Source organism: Oryctolagus cuniculus, chromosome 16 (genome assembly GCF_051225735.1).
Source record: "Oryctolagus cuniculus isolate XC-2025 breed Fujian yellow rabbit chromosome 16, ASM5122573v1, whole genome shotgun sequence".
Lineage (NCBI taxonomy): Eukaryota > Metazoa > Chordata > Mammalia > Lagomorpha > Leporidae > Oryctolagus > Oryctolagus cuniculus.
Genome location: NC_142882.1, coordinates 41,105,553 through 41,120,457, shown reverse-complemented (window position 1 = coordinate 41,120,457; position 14,905 = coordinate 41,105,553). Strand labels below are relative to the sequence as shown.

The 14,905-nt window shown below is 41.7% G+C and overlaps 1 long non-coding RNA gene across 5 annotated transcripts in view; it reads right to left on the bottom strand.

Annotated features, from left to right (window-relative positions):
* The window catches only part of LOC149121705 (uncharacterized), a 113,330-nt gene extending 104,569 nt beyond the window's left edge, over positions 1 to 8,761 (bottom strand). The window contains exons 1-2 of one of the 5 annotated variants that reach the window (XR_016222413.1): positions 7,943 to 8,761; positions 7,287 to 7,359 (exon numbers count right to left, since the gene is read on the bottom strand). This is a non-coding gene — a long non-coding RNA (uncharacterized LOC149121705). The remainder of the gene's footprint in view (positions 1 to 7,286; positions 7,360 to 7,942) is intronic. The other 4 variants (XR_016222412.1, XR_016222416.1, XR_016222411.1 and 1 more) reach the window with 4 other exon arrangements.
* Between the last annotated feature and the right edge of the window lie 6,144 nt (positions 8,762 to 14,905).

Sequence of the window (14,905 nt, the reverse complement as noted above, 5' to 3'; positions counted from 1 at the left end):
TTTTTTTTAAAGGTTTTACTTATTTATTTGAGAGGTAGAGTTACAGACAGTGAGAGCGAGAGACAGAGAAAAAGGTCTTCCTTCGGTTGGTTCAATCCCAGAGGGCCGCAATGGCCGGAGCTGCACTGATTCAAAGCCAGGAGCCAGGAGCTTCTTCCGGGTCTCCCACATGGGTGCAGGGGCCCAAGGACTTGGGCCATCTTCTACTGCTTTCCTAGGCCATGGCAGAGAGCTGGATTGGAAGACGGATGCTGGCGCCGCAGGCGGAGAATTAACCTACTGCACCACGATGCCAGCCCCTCCATTCTCTTTCTATCTTCTAAACTTTATGGATCAATTAAGATCAATTTTAGGGGATGGCACCGTTGCTAACTTAGTCCTCCATCTGCGGTGCTGGCATCCCATGTGGGCCCCAATTCTAGTCCCAGTTGCTCTTCTTCTGGTCCAGCTCTCTGCTGTGGCCTGGGAAGGCAGCAGAGGATGGCCGAAGTGCTTGGGCTCCTGCACCCGCATGGGAGACCAGGAGAAGCACCTGGCTTCAGATCGGCGTAGCGGCCATTTGGGGAGTGAACCAGTGGAGGGAAGACCTTTCTCTCTGTCTCTCTCTCTCACTGTATTAACTCTACCTGTCAAATAAGAAAAAAGCAAGATCAATTTTATATGAAGTGTATGATTATTTAGCTACTTATTATATATTACTTTATTCAGAAATATTTATTATGACATCATTATGTAAACAAGGTACATAAATACATATTTTTTTTTGATAGGCAGAGTTACACAGTGAGAGAGAGAGACAAAGAGAAAGGTCTTCCTTCTGTTAGTTCACCCCCAAATGGCTGATGCGGCCAGCGCTGTGCCTATCCGAAGCCACGGATCCGAAGCCTAGTGAGCCACGGCATCAGCCCTTATTTCTAAAATGTGTAGATGTGCTCATTGAGAGTAAAAATATTCTTTCCTATTTGTGGTATCACTGTTTGGATTTATCCATAGTGTTCAGCTGATTTTTCAGACAGTGCAGCCACTCTGAAACAACAAAACTACAGTGGAAATTGAGTAGTGGTGGCCGGCGCCGCGGCTCACTAGGCTAATCCTCCGCCTGCCGCGCTGGCACACCAGGTTCTAGTCCCAGTCAGGGTGTCGGATTCTGTCCCAGTTGCCCCTCTTCCAGGCCAGCTCTCTGCTGTGGCCTGGGAGGGCAGTGGAGGATGGCCCAAGTCCTTGGGCCCTGCACCCCATGGGAGACCAGGAGAGGCACCTGGCTCCTGCCTTCGGATCGGCATGTTGGCCGCAGAGGCCACTGGGGGGTGAACCAACGGAAAAGGAAGACCTTTCTCTCTGTCTCTCTCTCTCACTGTCCACTCTGCCTGTCAAGAAAATAAATAAATAAATAAATAAATAGAAATTGAGTAGTGGTAGGAAATGAACATCTGGTATCATTCCTATGCTCTGTACTTGTGTCACTGGAAGAAATAAAACTAATTTGCATGTGGTGGAAAGGAAACACTTAACAAAGTGAAGAGGTAACTGGCAGAATGGGAAAGAATATTTGCAAGCTAAACATCTGATAAAGGATTAATATCCAGAACATATGAGGATCAAGAAACTCAACAACAACAAAGCAAGCAATCCAGTTAAGAAATGGGCTAGGGCTATGAACAGGCATTTCCAAAGGATGAAATACAGTGGCCAACAGACACGTGGAAAGATGCTCAGGATCATTAGCCACCAGAGAAATGCAAATAAAAATCACAATTAGGTTTTACCTCACTCAGCATGGCTATTATCAAAAAAATCAAACAATAAATGCTGGTGAGGATGTAGAGAGAGAAAGTACCCCTCTAATACACTACTGATGGAAATGTAAAATTAGTGCAGCCACTATGGAAGACAGTATGGAGGCGTCTCAGCAATCTAAAAACAGATCTACCACATGACCCAGCCATCCCACTCCTGGGAATTTATCCAAAGGATATGAAATCAGCATATCAAAGAGTTACCTGTACCCATGATTATAGCATCTCATTTCACAATAACCGAGATATGGAATCAACCCAAATGTCTATTAACTGATGGTTAGATAAAGAAAATGTAGTATATATGTATGCTGGAATAAAACTCAGCCATAAACAGAATGATACCCAGTCTTTCACAACAAAATGGATGCAACTGGTGAGACCATTAGGCTTAGAGAAATAAGCTAATTGCTGACAGACAAGTACCATATGGTTTCTCTGAACTGTGTTAGCTAGGTACAGAGTACAAGAAAAGTATAATGTATGTGAGTGAAATTGACATCTTGAGATTTGATTATTATTTCTAGCCGTTGTCTAAACTCCTGAAGAACGGTGGTCTTTTTACTATCTAATTGTTGAATTTTTATGTAGTGGAGGATTAAGCTTGTGATTCTAAAGTAAACTGGAAGTGTGTCATCACAAAAATTAAGAACAGAGGAAGGAGGAGGGAGAGTGGAAGGCTGGGAAGTATCATCATGTTCTTAAAATTATAGATACATGAAATACATGGAATCTGTTCTCTTTATAAATATTCATTTATATAAATAAATAAATTTTTCAAGTGTTCAAGTTACCTAAAAAGGTAACCACTGTTGCTAGTTGTCTTTTTTTTTTTAAGATTTATTTATTTATTTGAAAGGCAGAGTTACACAGAGAGAGAAGGAGAGGCAGAGAGAGAGGAGAGAGGCTGCTGGTCCACTCCTCAGATGGCCTCAATGGCCAGGAGCTTCCTCCAGATCTCCCATGTGGGTGCAGGGACCCAAGGACTTGGGCCATCTTCCACTGCTTTTCCAGGCCATAGCAGAGAGCTGGATCAGAAGTGGAGCAGCTGGGACTCGAACTGACACCCATATGGGATGCCAGTACTGCAGGCAGTGGCTTTACCTGCTATGCCACCATGCCAGCCCCTCGGGTTGTTTTTTTCTATTGTCCTACCTCACAGCTCAATTCACCAGCTACCAGCTAAATAAATTTTATTAAAAATTAGATACAATATCTTGAAGAAGGTTCACAATTACCTTGATGAAACATACACCGTGGTTCACCCTTTAGTTGTTATTTTACAAGTTTTCTTTCTCTACAGTTAATGACACATAGCACACAGCATGAATCGATTCAACCAACAATGCCTGCTATTTCTTTATAAAATTCTACAAGAATCACAGAGACTGACTTGAAATACATTTGTTACAAGTGACCCTGGTCTTGCACCACATGAAAGAAACCACTTTGACCTGTGTCTCACCAAGATTTATGATTTCATCTCCATAAACACTATGCTGACTGAAGCAAGCATCCCTAACACTGAAGCTTTAAGACAAAAGCAAGCATCTTTGGGGCAGAGGTCCAGTGAGAAGCATTTTCCCTTATTCTACTCCATTTCCTAAAAATAGGGTATTTCTTCTTCTGATCACTGTGATGCTGAAATAGGACTGTGCTGGAAGGTATTTCTGACAGGTTCTCAGTTCTCACATCGTAGCTCTGTGCAGAAGAGCACAAGCCGTCCACTGTAATAGCCCAGTTCACGTGACAATGCCGAGATCTAAGCAGGCTAATAAAGGCCTCTGCTTGGCTAGCCCATTCTTATCCAGATCTGGACTTGGCTTAAGGCTTTCAAACCTTTGATCTCTGCTTCTTGAAATCAGAGGTGGGGATTCTTTTTGTCTCCTGGTCCAGTCTTTGTGTAGAAATGGGAAAAACTCCAGTAACGAATCAGCTCAGTGCCTATCTTGGCTGATGTTTAGACGCCGGAAACCATCACACCTTGGTCAACTCCTTGTTACACGTTGGCAGCTATCACTCGGACAGCTATGTATTTGCCTGCTTTTTCTCTGCGAGTATTCCTTTCCACACACATACACCCAGCTCTGCACATTGCACTGTGTGTCCTTGTGCTTCACAGACACCACTCGGTGCTTCTACATCTTTACCTGTATACACTTGTACAGATAGCAGGCTCACTAAGGACAGACACAAATAACGCACGTGTGGGATAACTGTACTGAATTTCTGATGTTTCTGTCCTTTCCTTATAGTAAATCATGTGTGTTTCTTAATGTTGATTTATTTATTTTCATCTACTTGGAAGACAAAGGGAGAGAGAGGGGTGGGGGATCTTCCATCCACTGGTGTGCTCCCCAAATACTCACAATAGCTAGTTCTGGACCATGCGGCAGCCAGGAGCCCAGAACTCCATCTGAGTCTCCCACACGGGTGGCAGGGGCCAAGCCCTTGAGCCATATCTGTTGCCTCCCAGGACACATCAGCAGGGAGCTGGATTGGAAGCAGAGCAGCTGCAATTTGAACCAGCGCGTCTATTTAGGGTGACAGCATCCCGAGAGGTGGCTTAACTGTTCTACCACTACTCCTGTTCCTTTGGGAGTTTTTTGATCTCCTTGAGAAGAGAGTGAACTTTATTGAAGGTGGTCTTCATGTTTCAATCCAAATGGCATATATTGTAATTAAAATATACTGTATATTCCCAAATTGCAGAGGTCTGAAATGATGACTCTGGATTAAAAGAGAGGCATCTCCCACAATGGTGCACTGTGTCTTACTTAGCCAGCACTGGACAGAGGTGTCTTGGTAACAGTCTGCATTATTCATATATTTAAATTACTGTGTTTTGGTACTAACATTAGAGGATTATACATAATGGTATAACTTCCCTACAAAAAAGCAAATATAAAATTGCATATTCAACTAGCAAATGAATTGTTGAGAGAGACTTTAAGATACCTAAATCAGACTTGACTTTTGGTTTTTAAACATGAGGGCATGACAGAGGGAAGGGATTGAAATGAGAAAAGAAAAATCTAAATGCATTTACAGGTTACACAAGGTCAATTTGACATGGTTCCTGTCTACCTGCTCATTGCAAGTTTCAACACAGTTCGTGGTTATTAATAGGACACTTTAAAGTAAATCCAACACCGAGTTTCCAGAACATGTTACATCTGCTTATCATTCTACACATTTTTGGCGTAAGACTTCCTGTCAAAATTTAAATTTACTGTCAAATGTCAGCAAAAAGGTAACCTGCTTGGAAGTTGTTCCTAATTCATTTAGTCAGACCTGGGGGTTATTTTCCTACATTTCTTTTTTTTTTTTTCACTTTTTATTTTTTTTTAATTTTTATTTTTTTTAACTTTTATTTAATGAATATAAATTTCCAAAGTTATTTTCCTACATTTCTGCAGTAATCTGTATCAGTATCAAAGCAATTTTTCTTTGCAACTGTTTAAAAATGATATTATTTTAGGGAAACTTCTGTGAGGATTATGAAGAAAAGACAAATTTGAAAACCTGCAAGCATCAACATTTGGTTGATGATGAAGAATGACTATTTGACTCCAAAGTAAATTTAAGCTGGGCAGCTGGGGAAGCTGGGTAAATACCTAAAGCCACAGTGCAGTGTGAGCCAGGTGGAAAGAGGAGGACAGCACCACACGCTCCTGTTGGAATTCCCCTTCTTCCTTTGACTTAGGTCATAGTGATTCTTCTCTGTTTCAGAGTTCCCAGCTAATGGACAAAGATATGTATTGGAATATTTCTGATTAAATGACACATGTATGGGGTAGACATTTACCCAAGCAGCTAAGGTGCTGACTTGATATCCAGCCCCAGCTCCTGCTTCCAGCTTCCTGCTAATGCAGACCCTGGGAGGTTCCTGCCACCCAAGCAGGGGCCCTGGATTGTACTCCCTGTTCCCAGCTTCCTCCTGGCCCAGTCCAGGCAGATGTGGACACTTGGATAGTAAATCATGGGACAGGAGCTTTCTCTGTCTGTCTCTATGCCTCTCAAACGAATAAATGAATAAAATACATTTTAAAATCCTAAATAGGGACTGTATTTACTGAATAGGTGGTTCCTGTGAAGTTTGTCACTTAGAACAAATTTCAAGATTGATTGCTGCAACTATTTAAAGAGTACATGAAATCGTTCGGAAAATAGTAATATTGCCTTATTTTTAATATTATCACTTAATCAATAAGTAATATCTGTGATAATAATCCCTTATAGATTTATAAAGCCCAGAGTAACAGTTTGAACTGTGATTTGATGGATTTTAATTTATAATTAAAATAGATTTTTACATAAAATAGTATTATCCCAATTATATAATAATACTACATGGCTTAATTTAGACTTAATTTTGCCTCATCATAATGTTTGATTCTTTTAGTTAACTTTTGTTTTGTTTTTTACTTTTGTTTGTTCTCCATATAAAGCAAAAATCAATTGTGTAAATTGTGTGTAAATTGTGAAAATAAACGTGCAGAGGTATAAAAATAATTAGTCAATACTTTGAAGTACCTAATGCAGCCAGTAATTCCTAGTCCTCTCTGTCCTTTGCACAAGTTGTGGACATTGTCAAAGTAGCTTCCTACTTCTTAGTACAACCTTCAAACACAGCATTTATCAGAGAATGACGACGAAACTGTCAAAACCGTGCACAGTCATCCTATCCCTTTTCTTACATTTTTTTAAGTTATGAAGGTAACAGAAAATAAAGGAGCATGTGTTGTGGCGTAGGAGAGCAATACCGGCATCCTATATGGGCACAGGTTCAAGTCCTGGTGGCTTTACTTGTAATCCAGCTCACTGCTATTGCACTTGGAAAAAACAGTGGAGGATGGCCCAAGTGCCTGGGACCCTGTGCCCATGTGGGAGACCGGAAGGAAGCTTCTGGCTCCTCACTTTGTATCAGCCCAGCCCTGGCCTCTGTAGCCATTTGGGGAATGAACCAGTGGATGTAGGATCTCTCTCTCTCCCTCTCGCTGTAACTCTGCCTTGCAATTGAATGAATAAATAAAATCTTTGAGACAAAGAAAAAAAAGAAATTGCAATTAGAATAATACACTAAGAGCTTTATTTGCCACCTGCCATTCTCTGAATGCCTGCTGATAAAAGTGAGTTTTTAACTTGCAGATTTTCCTTGATAGACTGGAATTAGGAAAAGTTTCCCTCCAAAGTGAGTGCTCCAGCTGCCACATGGGGATAAATATAGAATCAATCAAATCAAAGTTTGGCAATATGGAAGTAAAACTGTGTTTGATCTGTCCCAGAGGCTTGTTATTTGCATAGAAATAAAATCATTAGCTCGTGCCTTTTTTACATCTTCCAGAGCTTAATTAGAGTTGCTTTGTTATTTGACCTGACTCACCTTTGGCTAGGCAGACAGCTTCCCCAAGTGGTCTGAGAGCTCCTTACTGGAACACCCCCACCCCATGAGACAGTAGGAAGCACACAGTGTCCTTGACCACATACCTGAACAATACGGGGACCTCACACATGAGTGGCCCAGGATTCTAGCAGCTCTGGACAGCAGAACCATCTCAATCTGTAATGAATAAACTCAAGTCAGTTTTTTTTTTTTTTTTTTTTTTTTTTTTTTTTTTTTGACAGAGTGGACAGTGAGAGAGAGAGACAGAGAGAAAGGTCTTCCTTCCGTTGGTTCACCCCTCAATGGCTGCTGCGGCCGGCACACCGCGCTGATCCGAAGCCAGGAGCCAGGTGCTTCCTCCTGGTCTCCCATGCGGGAACAGGGCCCAAGGACCCAGGCAATCCTCCACTGCCTTCCCAGGCCACAGCAGAGAGCTGGACTGGAAGAGGAGCAACCGGGACAGAATCTGGCGCCCCAAGCGGGACTAGAACCCGGGGTGTTGGCACCGCAGGCGGAGGATTAGCCTATTGAGCCGTGGCGCTGGCCTCAAGTCAGTTTTAAAAATCTCAATAACTCTTCAGTTTTGATATTGGGACAAAATTATGTCTTTGAGACTATTGACCGAGTTCCACCTTTCTTTAAAACAACAGCTGGCGTGCAGAAGTCCTGTTGGTGGTGGTGGTGGTTGGTTTTTAATTAACAAGCCTCTTCTAAGGGCAAAGTTGTTGGAAGGTATATGAGGCAGTGGTCTGTCACTAACCTTGACACGTCTGGACCGCACGACTGATCCCAGGACTTCTCTGGGGAAGGCTCTCTGGGTTGATTAAAGATGAGAAAATGAAGTTCAGGTGTTTAATTGGATACAGATTAGGTAGCTTTCAACGGACTCTGCCTCATGGCTCAGGGTTACTTTAGCCACTTGGCTACTCCCGACTACTTCTCAGAAAAATCTGCTGCCTCTGCTCCAAACGGATGGCTGTTTCTTCTACATACCTCCACTGCACAGGCAGGCATGTGTGTGAATGTGAGTGTGTTTGCATGCACGTGTGTGTGTTGGGGGAGGGGTTTTACACACCCTCTTCCCCAGCTGCCGCTCCCACATTCGCCCATTGAAGAAAAGTTTGCGTTTATTCTTGGTGTGATTTTCAGCCTCTCAGCAAGAATTGTGTAAAGGAACACATGATGTCCCTTTGAAATTGTCTTTCACACAAGATCTCTAAGAGCTAGATGGAGGAACAGTGTTTGTTAGTTTCTTTCCTTGCTGCTGTTCTGTAGCTGTCCTCCAAACACGCTAGGGCTGTTGCTTCTTTTAAACTCTGGGAGGAAGAATCCCGTTCCTGCGCCTCAGAGAAGTACAGTGAGGGAAGGAATGGAATAGAATTAGGGCCAGGAAAGGGGGGAGGAGAAAGGAAATGGAAAGGAAAGAAGAATAGCATAGGATGTCTTCAGATCAGCAGTAACTCCTACAGAGTCAACACTGAGAATACACCGTGCCCTGGGAAGAAATCAACAGTGTGCTTGCTGACTCCTCCGAACATGGCGCGGGAACTGAAGAGCACTGACTTCTGGGAGCAGCTGTGTCGAGTTTTGAAAGTTGCTTTGCAAAGTTCAAGATCTAAAGTTGAGTGGAGTTGATTGATAATTCGCTTCACCAAACCCCTCTACATTACTGACCCAGGCGTTCAGTCTGGCAGACATTAAACACGGGTTCAATTTGATGACCAAGCTCCATTTGTCTTTGCAATAACCGTGTGGAGTTAAACATTATTAACCTATGTTGTAGGGATAATGATTGAGGGCAGCCTTTAACTCACTGAAGGCCAAGGCGAAATCAGAAGCAGGAGTGGGATGAAGTATGGAAATGATTCCATGACTTTAAGTCCTAACTCATGGTGTGACTTAGGAAGGCCAACTTTCTCATTTTCACATTTTTTCTCTCTCACAACTTTCCTGTATTACATAGTTGTAGCTGAAATATCATTATGCCATTTTAATTAAGTGCTAGGAAGGAGAGCTCCAATGGAGGCATTCTCTTCTATAGGAAACATTCCTGAAAAGTAGAATTATATTTTTCTCTATGAATTTTAAACTTTAATACAGTAACATCAATAAATACACAGTTTCCTATTTAAAACTAACAGAAATATACTTTACTTCAATTCTGTCTTTGTAAAGATCAACTGGGTGTTGTAGAATTTCTGCCTGGAAAGCCATTAGGGTAACTGATGAGTACGATAGAGAAACAGTGGCACGGAGTTGGAGAAAGAGAAAAACAGGATGCTATGAATTTCTTTTAAACCTTAGAAAAGCTGTGTAAAAGTCTTGCTCCCTGATGAAATGAGCTCTTTACATATAAATTATATTGTAATAACAGAGCTCCTGGGTGGAAGAGAGTTCCTTCTCCTGCTGGCAAAAATTAAAATAATCACAGATGGTTAATGATCAAAAATACTGACTGACAGCTCTCAAGAGCGAGGCACAGAGAATGTTCTCAGAGCAGAGAATGTTCTCGGGGATTCTGAAACCAACACTCAAACCCACAGAGCTTTTCCCCACAGGGCGTCTCTATTCAGGCAGCTCTTAGTCTTCACGAAGGTGAATGAATTCTTGGTCCTTCTGTTGACATGTGTTTTGGGGGATAAAACAGAAGAATTCAGTATGAGAGGGGTCCTCAATGCTTCTGGAAATAGCATGAAAAACCATGGTAACCTCCACATTAGGAATCTAGTCTCATGGCCGGTGCCGCGGCTCACTAGGCTAATCCTCTGCCTTGCGGCACCAGCACACCGGGTTCTAGTCCTGGTCAGGGTGCCGGATTCTGTCCTGGTTGCCCCTCTTTCAAGCCAGCTCTCTGCTGTGGCCAGGGAGTACAGTGGAGGATGGCCCAAGTGCTTGGGCCCTGCACCCCATGGGAGACCAGGAGAAGCACCTGGCTCCTGCCATCGGATCAGCACGGTGCGCCGGCCGCAGCGCGCCGGCTGCGGTGGCCATTGGAGGGTAAACCAATGGCAAAGGAAGACCTTTCTCTCTGTCTCTCTCTCTCTCACTGTCCACTCTGCCTGTCAAAAAAAAAAAAAAAGGAATCTAGTCTCTTATTTTAAAATATAGCTGGAAGAATGAAAAGCTGCCCAGTGTATGGCAGATAATATTTATAATAGTGACAACCAGCCTTGAAAATTCTGCTTGTGACACCTGTGTCAGAGTTTCTGGCAGTCCAGTTCCAGCTCAGCTCCCAATTCCAGCTTCCTGCTCATTCCTACTATGGGGGCAGGGGGGCGGTGGGAGGGGTGAGAAACAGAAGACACCTCAGGTATTTAGACGCCTGCCACCCATGTGGGAGACCTAGAGGAAGTTCCTAGCTCCAGGCTATTGGGGGCATTTGGGAGGTGAACCAACAGCTGAAAGCTCTCTCTCTCTCTCTTTTCTACTCTCTCTCTCTCTCTCTTGCTTTGCCTTTCAAATTAAAAAAAAAAAAAAACAAACAAATGAGCAAATAAGCTTAAAACAACGTTGGCCAAGGTCATAGCACAGCTGGGGAATGGTAAAGCAGAGGCTCAATCTAGTTTCTAAGCCTTGAGTTTAGAATGCAGCCTTGAGCTTACCCAGATGCAGCTATGCATTCTCACAGTAGGTCACCAATTCTCTAGCATCCATGATGAGACCAACAACAAAATGTCACATTCTACATTTTGGAGGAATTTGAAAAAATGTTGACCTCACAATCACCTAACTAATACAGTATGGCATTTCTATACTTGACTAAGATTAAAATGTGATCAGAGTTTACTCATTTATTTGCTTGCTTGTGAAATTAAAAGATGACTCATATATCGAATGCCTATTGATTTCTGATTTTTGATCATTCTCACAGCATTTTTATTTCATAAAAAGTATTTATTTATTTGATATGCAAAATGAGAGAGAGAGAGAGAGAGAGAAAGAGAGAGTGGCAAAGAGACAGATCTCCCACCCACTAGTTCACTCTTCAATTGCCCACAACATCTGGGGGTGGGCCAAGCTGAAGTCAGGAGCCTGGAACACCATATGGGTCTCCCACATGGGGACAGAGGTCCAATTACTTGGGCCATCTTCTGCTACCTTCCCAGGCACATTAGCAGGTGGCTGGATTGGAAGAATATTAGCCAGGACTTTTACTGGCACTCATATAGGATGTCATTGTCAAAGGCTGTGGCTGGACCTGCTGCATCACAAAGCTGGCCCATGTCCCATCATCTTTAAGTTTTACATTCTGTACTTGCATAGATACATATCATACATTTATACACTTGCATAATGCATGTAAAATGTGTGTCCCAGGGCAAGAGAAACAAAATAGAGAACAAAATTCATTCTATGTGGGACAGATTTGTGAGGTAGCTAAAATTTGGTGGAGAGAAAGAAGTTGAAAAGGGTATGTCTTAGTGCCTGATGTAGTTCTGCATGTGGTTCTTTTGAATCCTGCAAACTCTATTTGACATGATAAACTATAATCATAAATGCACTAATTCCTTCAGAGTAAAGTTACAGTATTAGCAAAGCAAAAGTAAAATATTATAAGCAAGAATCCCCTTTAAATTAATTTTTCTAAAGGACCTCTGCAAGCCAAATCATTACGGTGGAAATGCAGAATATTTTTGAGAAAAAAAAAGAACAGTGTTCTTAGCTCTGGCTGAAAGAAACAGCACCAACAAATTTCTCCATTTATTATCCATGTAAGTGGTTGCTTTTTGATAGCTCTGCCAGAATTGCTTATAGTGTGTGATTTCTTCATTTGGTTGTTACTTATTCCAACTCAAACATTTCCAAGTCAACTCACTGTACTTCACAATACACTGAAATGAATAGAAGTATTAAAAGCATGCCTGAGGTGACAGAAACTTTGAGTTAATTTCCATTTCTTCAAGTATGTTTGATGAATAATGTGACAAAAGAATCCTAATTAAGGTTTGAGTCCTGAATACTAAGTGACTGAGAAGTGCCACTACACTGCTCCTCCATGGTGATAACTCTGCTGCTCCTGCTTCTCTCTAGCCCAACACTTGACTTTTTGGGAAACCTTTCCCGTGTATTTTTCCCCCTTGATCACTTCTGTGGAGAGTAGATCATGTGCATCCTACCTGGTCTCAGTCTGTGAAACCCGAATCTAAAAATGTCCCTCTGTCTCTCTCCTTATTCTATCTCCCCATTAACTCTTGCATATCAACAACAAACATTTTACTGACACATGTCTCCAAAACTGACACTCTCCAGTTCCCTTCACGACAGCTCCTGTTTCTCTCACAGTAGAATAGCTAATGGCAAAAAGGCAAATCCTTCAACTTCTTCTAAGAAATACAACATAAAGTACTTAGAACTGGTGCAATGAATGCTAGTTGGTTTTAATTTTCATTATCACTAGTATCATTATGCATTGACAAGTAAGGCTGTGAAAGGTTGAAGAGTGTTTCATCTCTCGCTGGTTGAATACCCTTAGTCAAGTCACTCACCAGTCATGCAAGTTTTTGACCCATCCCTGACATTCTTGGTAGGCAATCCATTGTTCCGGGTGCTTTGGTTGAGTGCCATTTTGTCTTGAACGTTTGAGTCAAACAAGAGATTGTCTTTATTTTTTGTTTTATTCTGTTTTAATCAGACTCCGATTTTAAGTTATAATACCTTCATAAAACAAATTTGGAGACTTTCCAGTATGGGTCTGAAGTAATTGTCATAATAAGGAAATTTCTTTAAGTTTAACTATAGCTAGAACTTAACTGAAAACCCGTCTCATCCTGGTGTCCCTCTCAGTTCCCCTGGTCTCCGATACACTCAGGGAATTAGCCTCTTGCTAGGTCAGTTTTGGTCATCTGCATCTGAGTGGAAAAAACATTCACTTCTTATGGCTCAAATGGTCACAGATTTACAGGTGATTATAATAATTCATTTATGTTTCTTTGTATTTTAGAGGTTTTTTTGTACATTCCAAAGTTTGCATTTTTCTCCTCTTTCTCCTTTTTTTAAAGCCTGTATCCAGAAATCTTTATCTATTTTATGCCTTATTTAACGTTTAAATATTTATCCCTTGAATGGTCACCTTTCCTTTAGTTTTCGTTTGTTACTTTATTTGTTTATTTTTTTGCTGTGGTTTTTAATTTAAAACAATAGCACTTAGGTGAAGGACAATGAATTTCTCTTCGTAGTGCTTAACTTCACTTATTTTCTCTCCACGTGTTTTTTGGTCTCTTCCAGTCTGCTCTCTGTCATGGGTAATCACCCTCACAGGCTACTAAACACTTCGGTTGTGTGATACTTTGTTTTTGAAATTGTCAGTGTTGTTGGCTTCTGAGTTTGAGTTCTGCTAACTGGGATAATCTCAGTTGGGCCTCCCCACCAGCAATGGAAGGACTCCTGTTTCCAGTCCCTTGGGGGAGAACACAGGTTTTCATGCAGGGCCAATATCCTAGCCCAGGTATACACATGAGTGTAGGAGAGAGAGAGAAGGCTGGTGGAATTTTATAGTCCTAAAATTGTTGAAAGCATACCTGTTCCAGTACTAGTTTCAGGTGCCAGCATTGAATATGCATTGGCCACGGTCTCTCTAGGCTTCTCTCTCAAAGGTGAGACTCCCAAGCCCCATCACCATACTAGCAGTAACTCAGATGGTAAGTCATCTCAGAGTGACCAGATTCATCTAGTTCAGGAGTTGTGGAAAATCAGAGAATGAAGTAGAAACGATATATTCAAAACAGACTGCCACATATCCAGAATCCCTCTTCTCTTTTTCAGTAAGTCTTAAAAACAAACAAACAAACAAACAAACAAGATTTATTTATTTATTTGAAAAGCAGACTGACAAAGAGAGGAAAAGACAGAGAGAGAAGAGATTTTTCATTAGCTGGTTCATTCCTCAAATGATCACAATGGCCAAGGCTGGATCAGGTGGAAGTCAGGAGCCAGAAGCTTCATCCAGGTCTCCCACAAGGGTGCAGGGGCCGAAGTACTGGGGCCAATGTCTGCTGCTTTCCTAGGTGCATTAGCACCAGAACTGGAACATATGGGACTCAAACCGGCACTCCTATGGGATCCTAGTGTCGCAGGTGTCATCTTAACCACTGTGTCATAACACTGGCCCCTTTGGTAAATCTTAGAAGAAACATAATAAAAATTAACACTTGGGAATAATGATTATTCATTAAAATAATAATATAATAATAATTATTCAGAATACCATAAAATCATCAAAAACTGGAAAAAGACAAGAACAATAACAGAAAAAGAAGTGTGCTGATTTCCTTCTTATGCACAATACAGAATCAATAATTACTGAATCATTCATGATACTGATAAGTAGAGAAATATAACATAGAGCAACTTTTTTGTGAACTTGAAGGAAACTGCTTATCAGAATTGGAAACAAGATGCGCGTGTTCAAATTTCTATTTGAAAAATGTCACGTGGGCATTTGGTACAGTGAATAAAACATGATTGGGACACCTATATTCCATACTGGAGTACTAGGGGTTGAGTCTCTGTTCTGTACCTGGCTCTAGCTTCCTGCCTTGGAAGCAGCAGGTGGCAACTTAAGTACTTGGATCCCTGTACCCCTGTGGAAGACTCAGACTGAGTTCCTGTCTTTGGCCAAGCTCAGCCTCAGTTGTTGCAGGCAGTTAGGGAATGATCCAACAGTGGAAATCCCTACATGTCTGTCTCTCAGAATCTCAGTCTCTCTCTCTGCCTTTCCAAATAA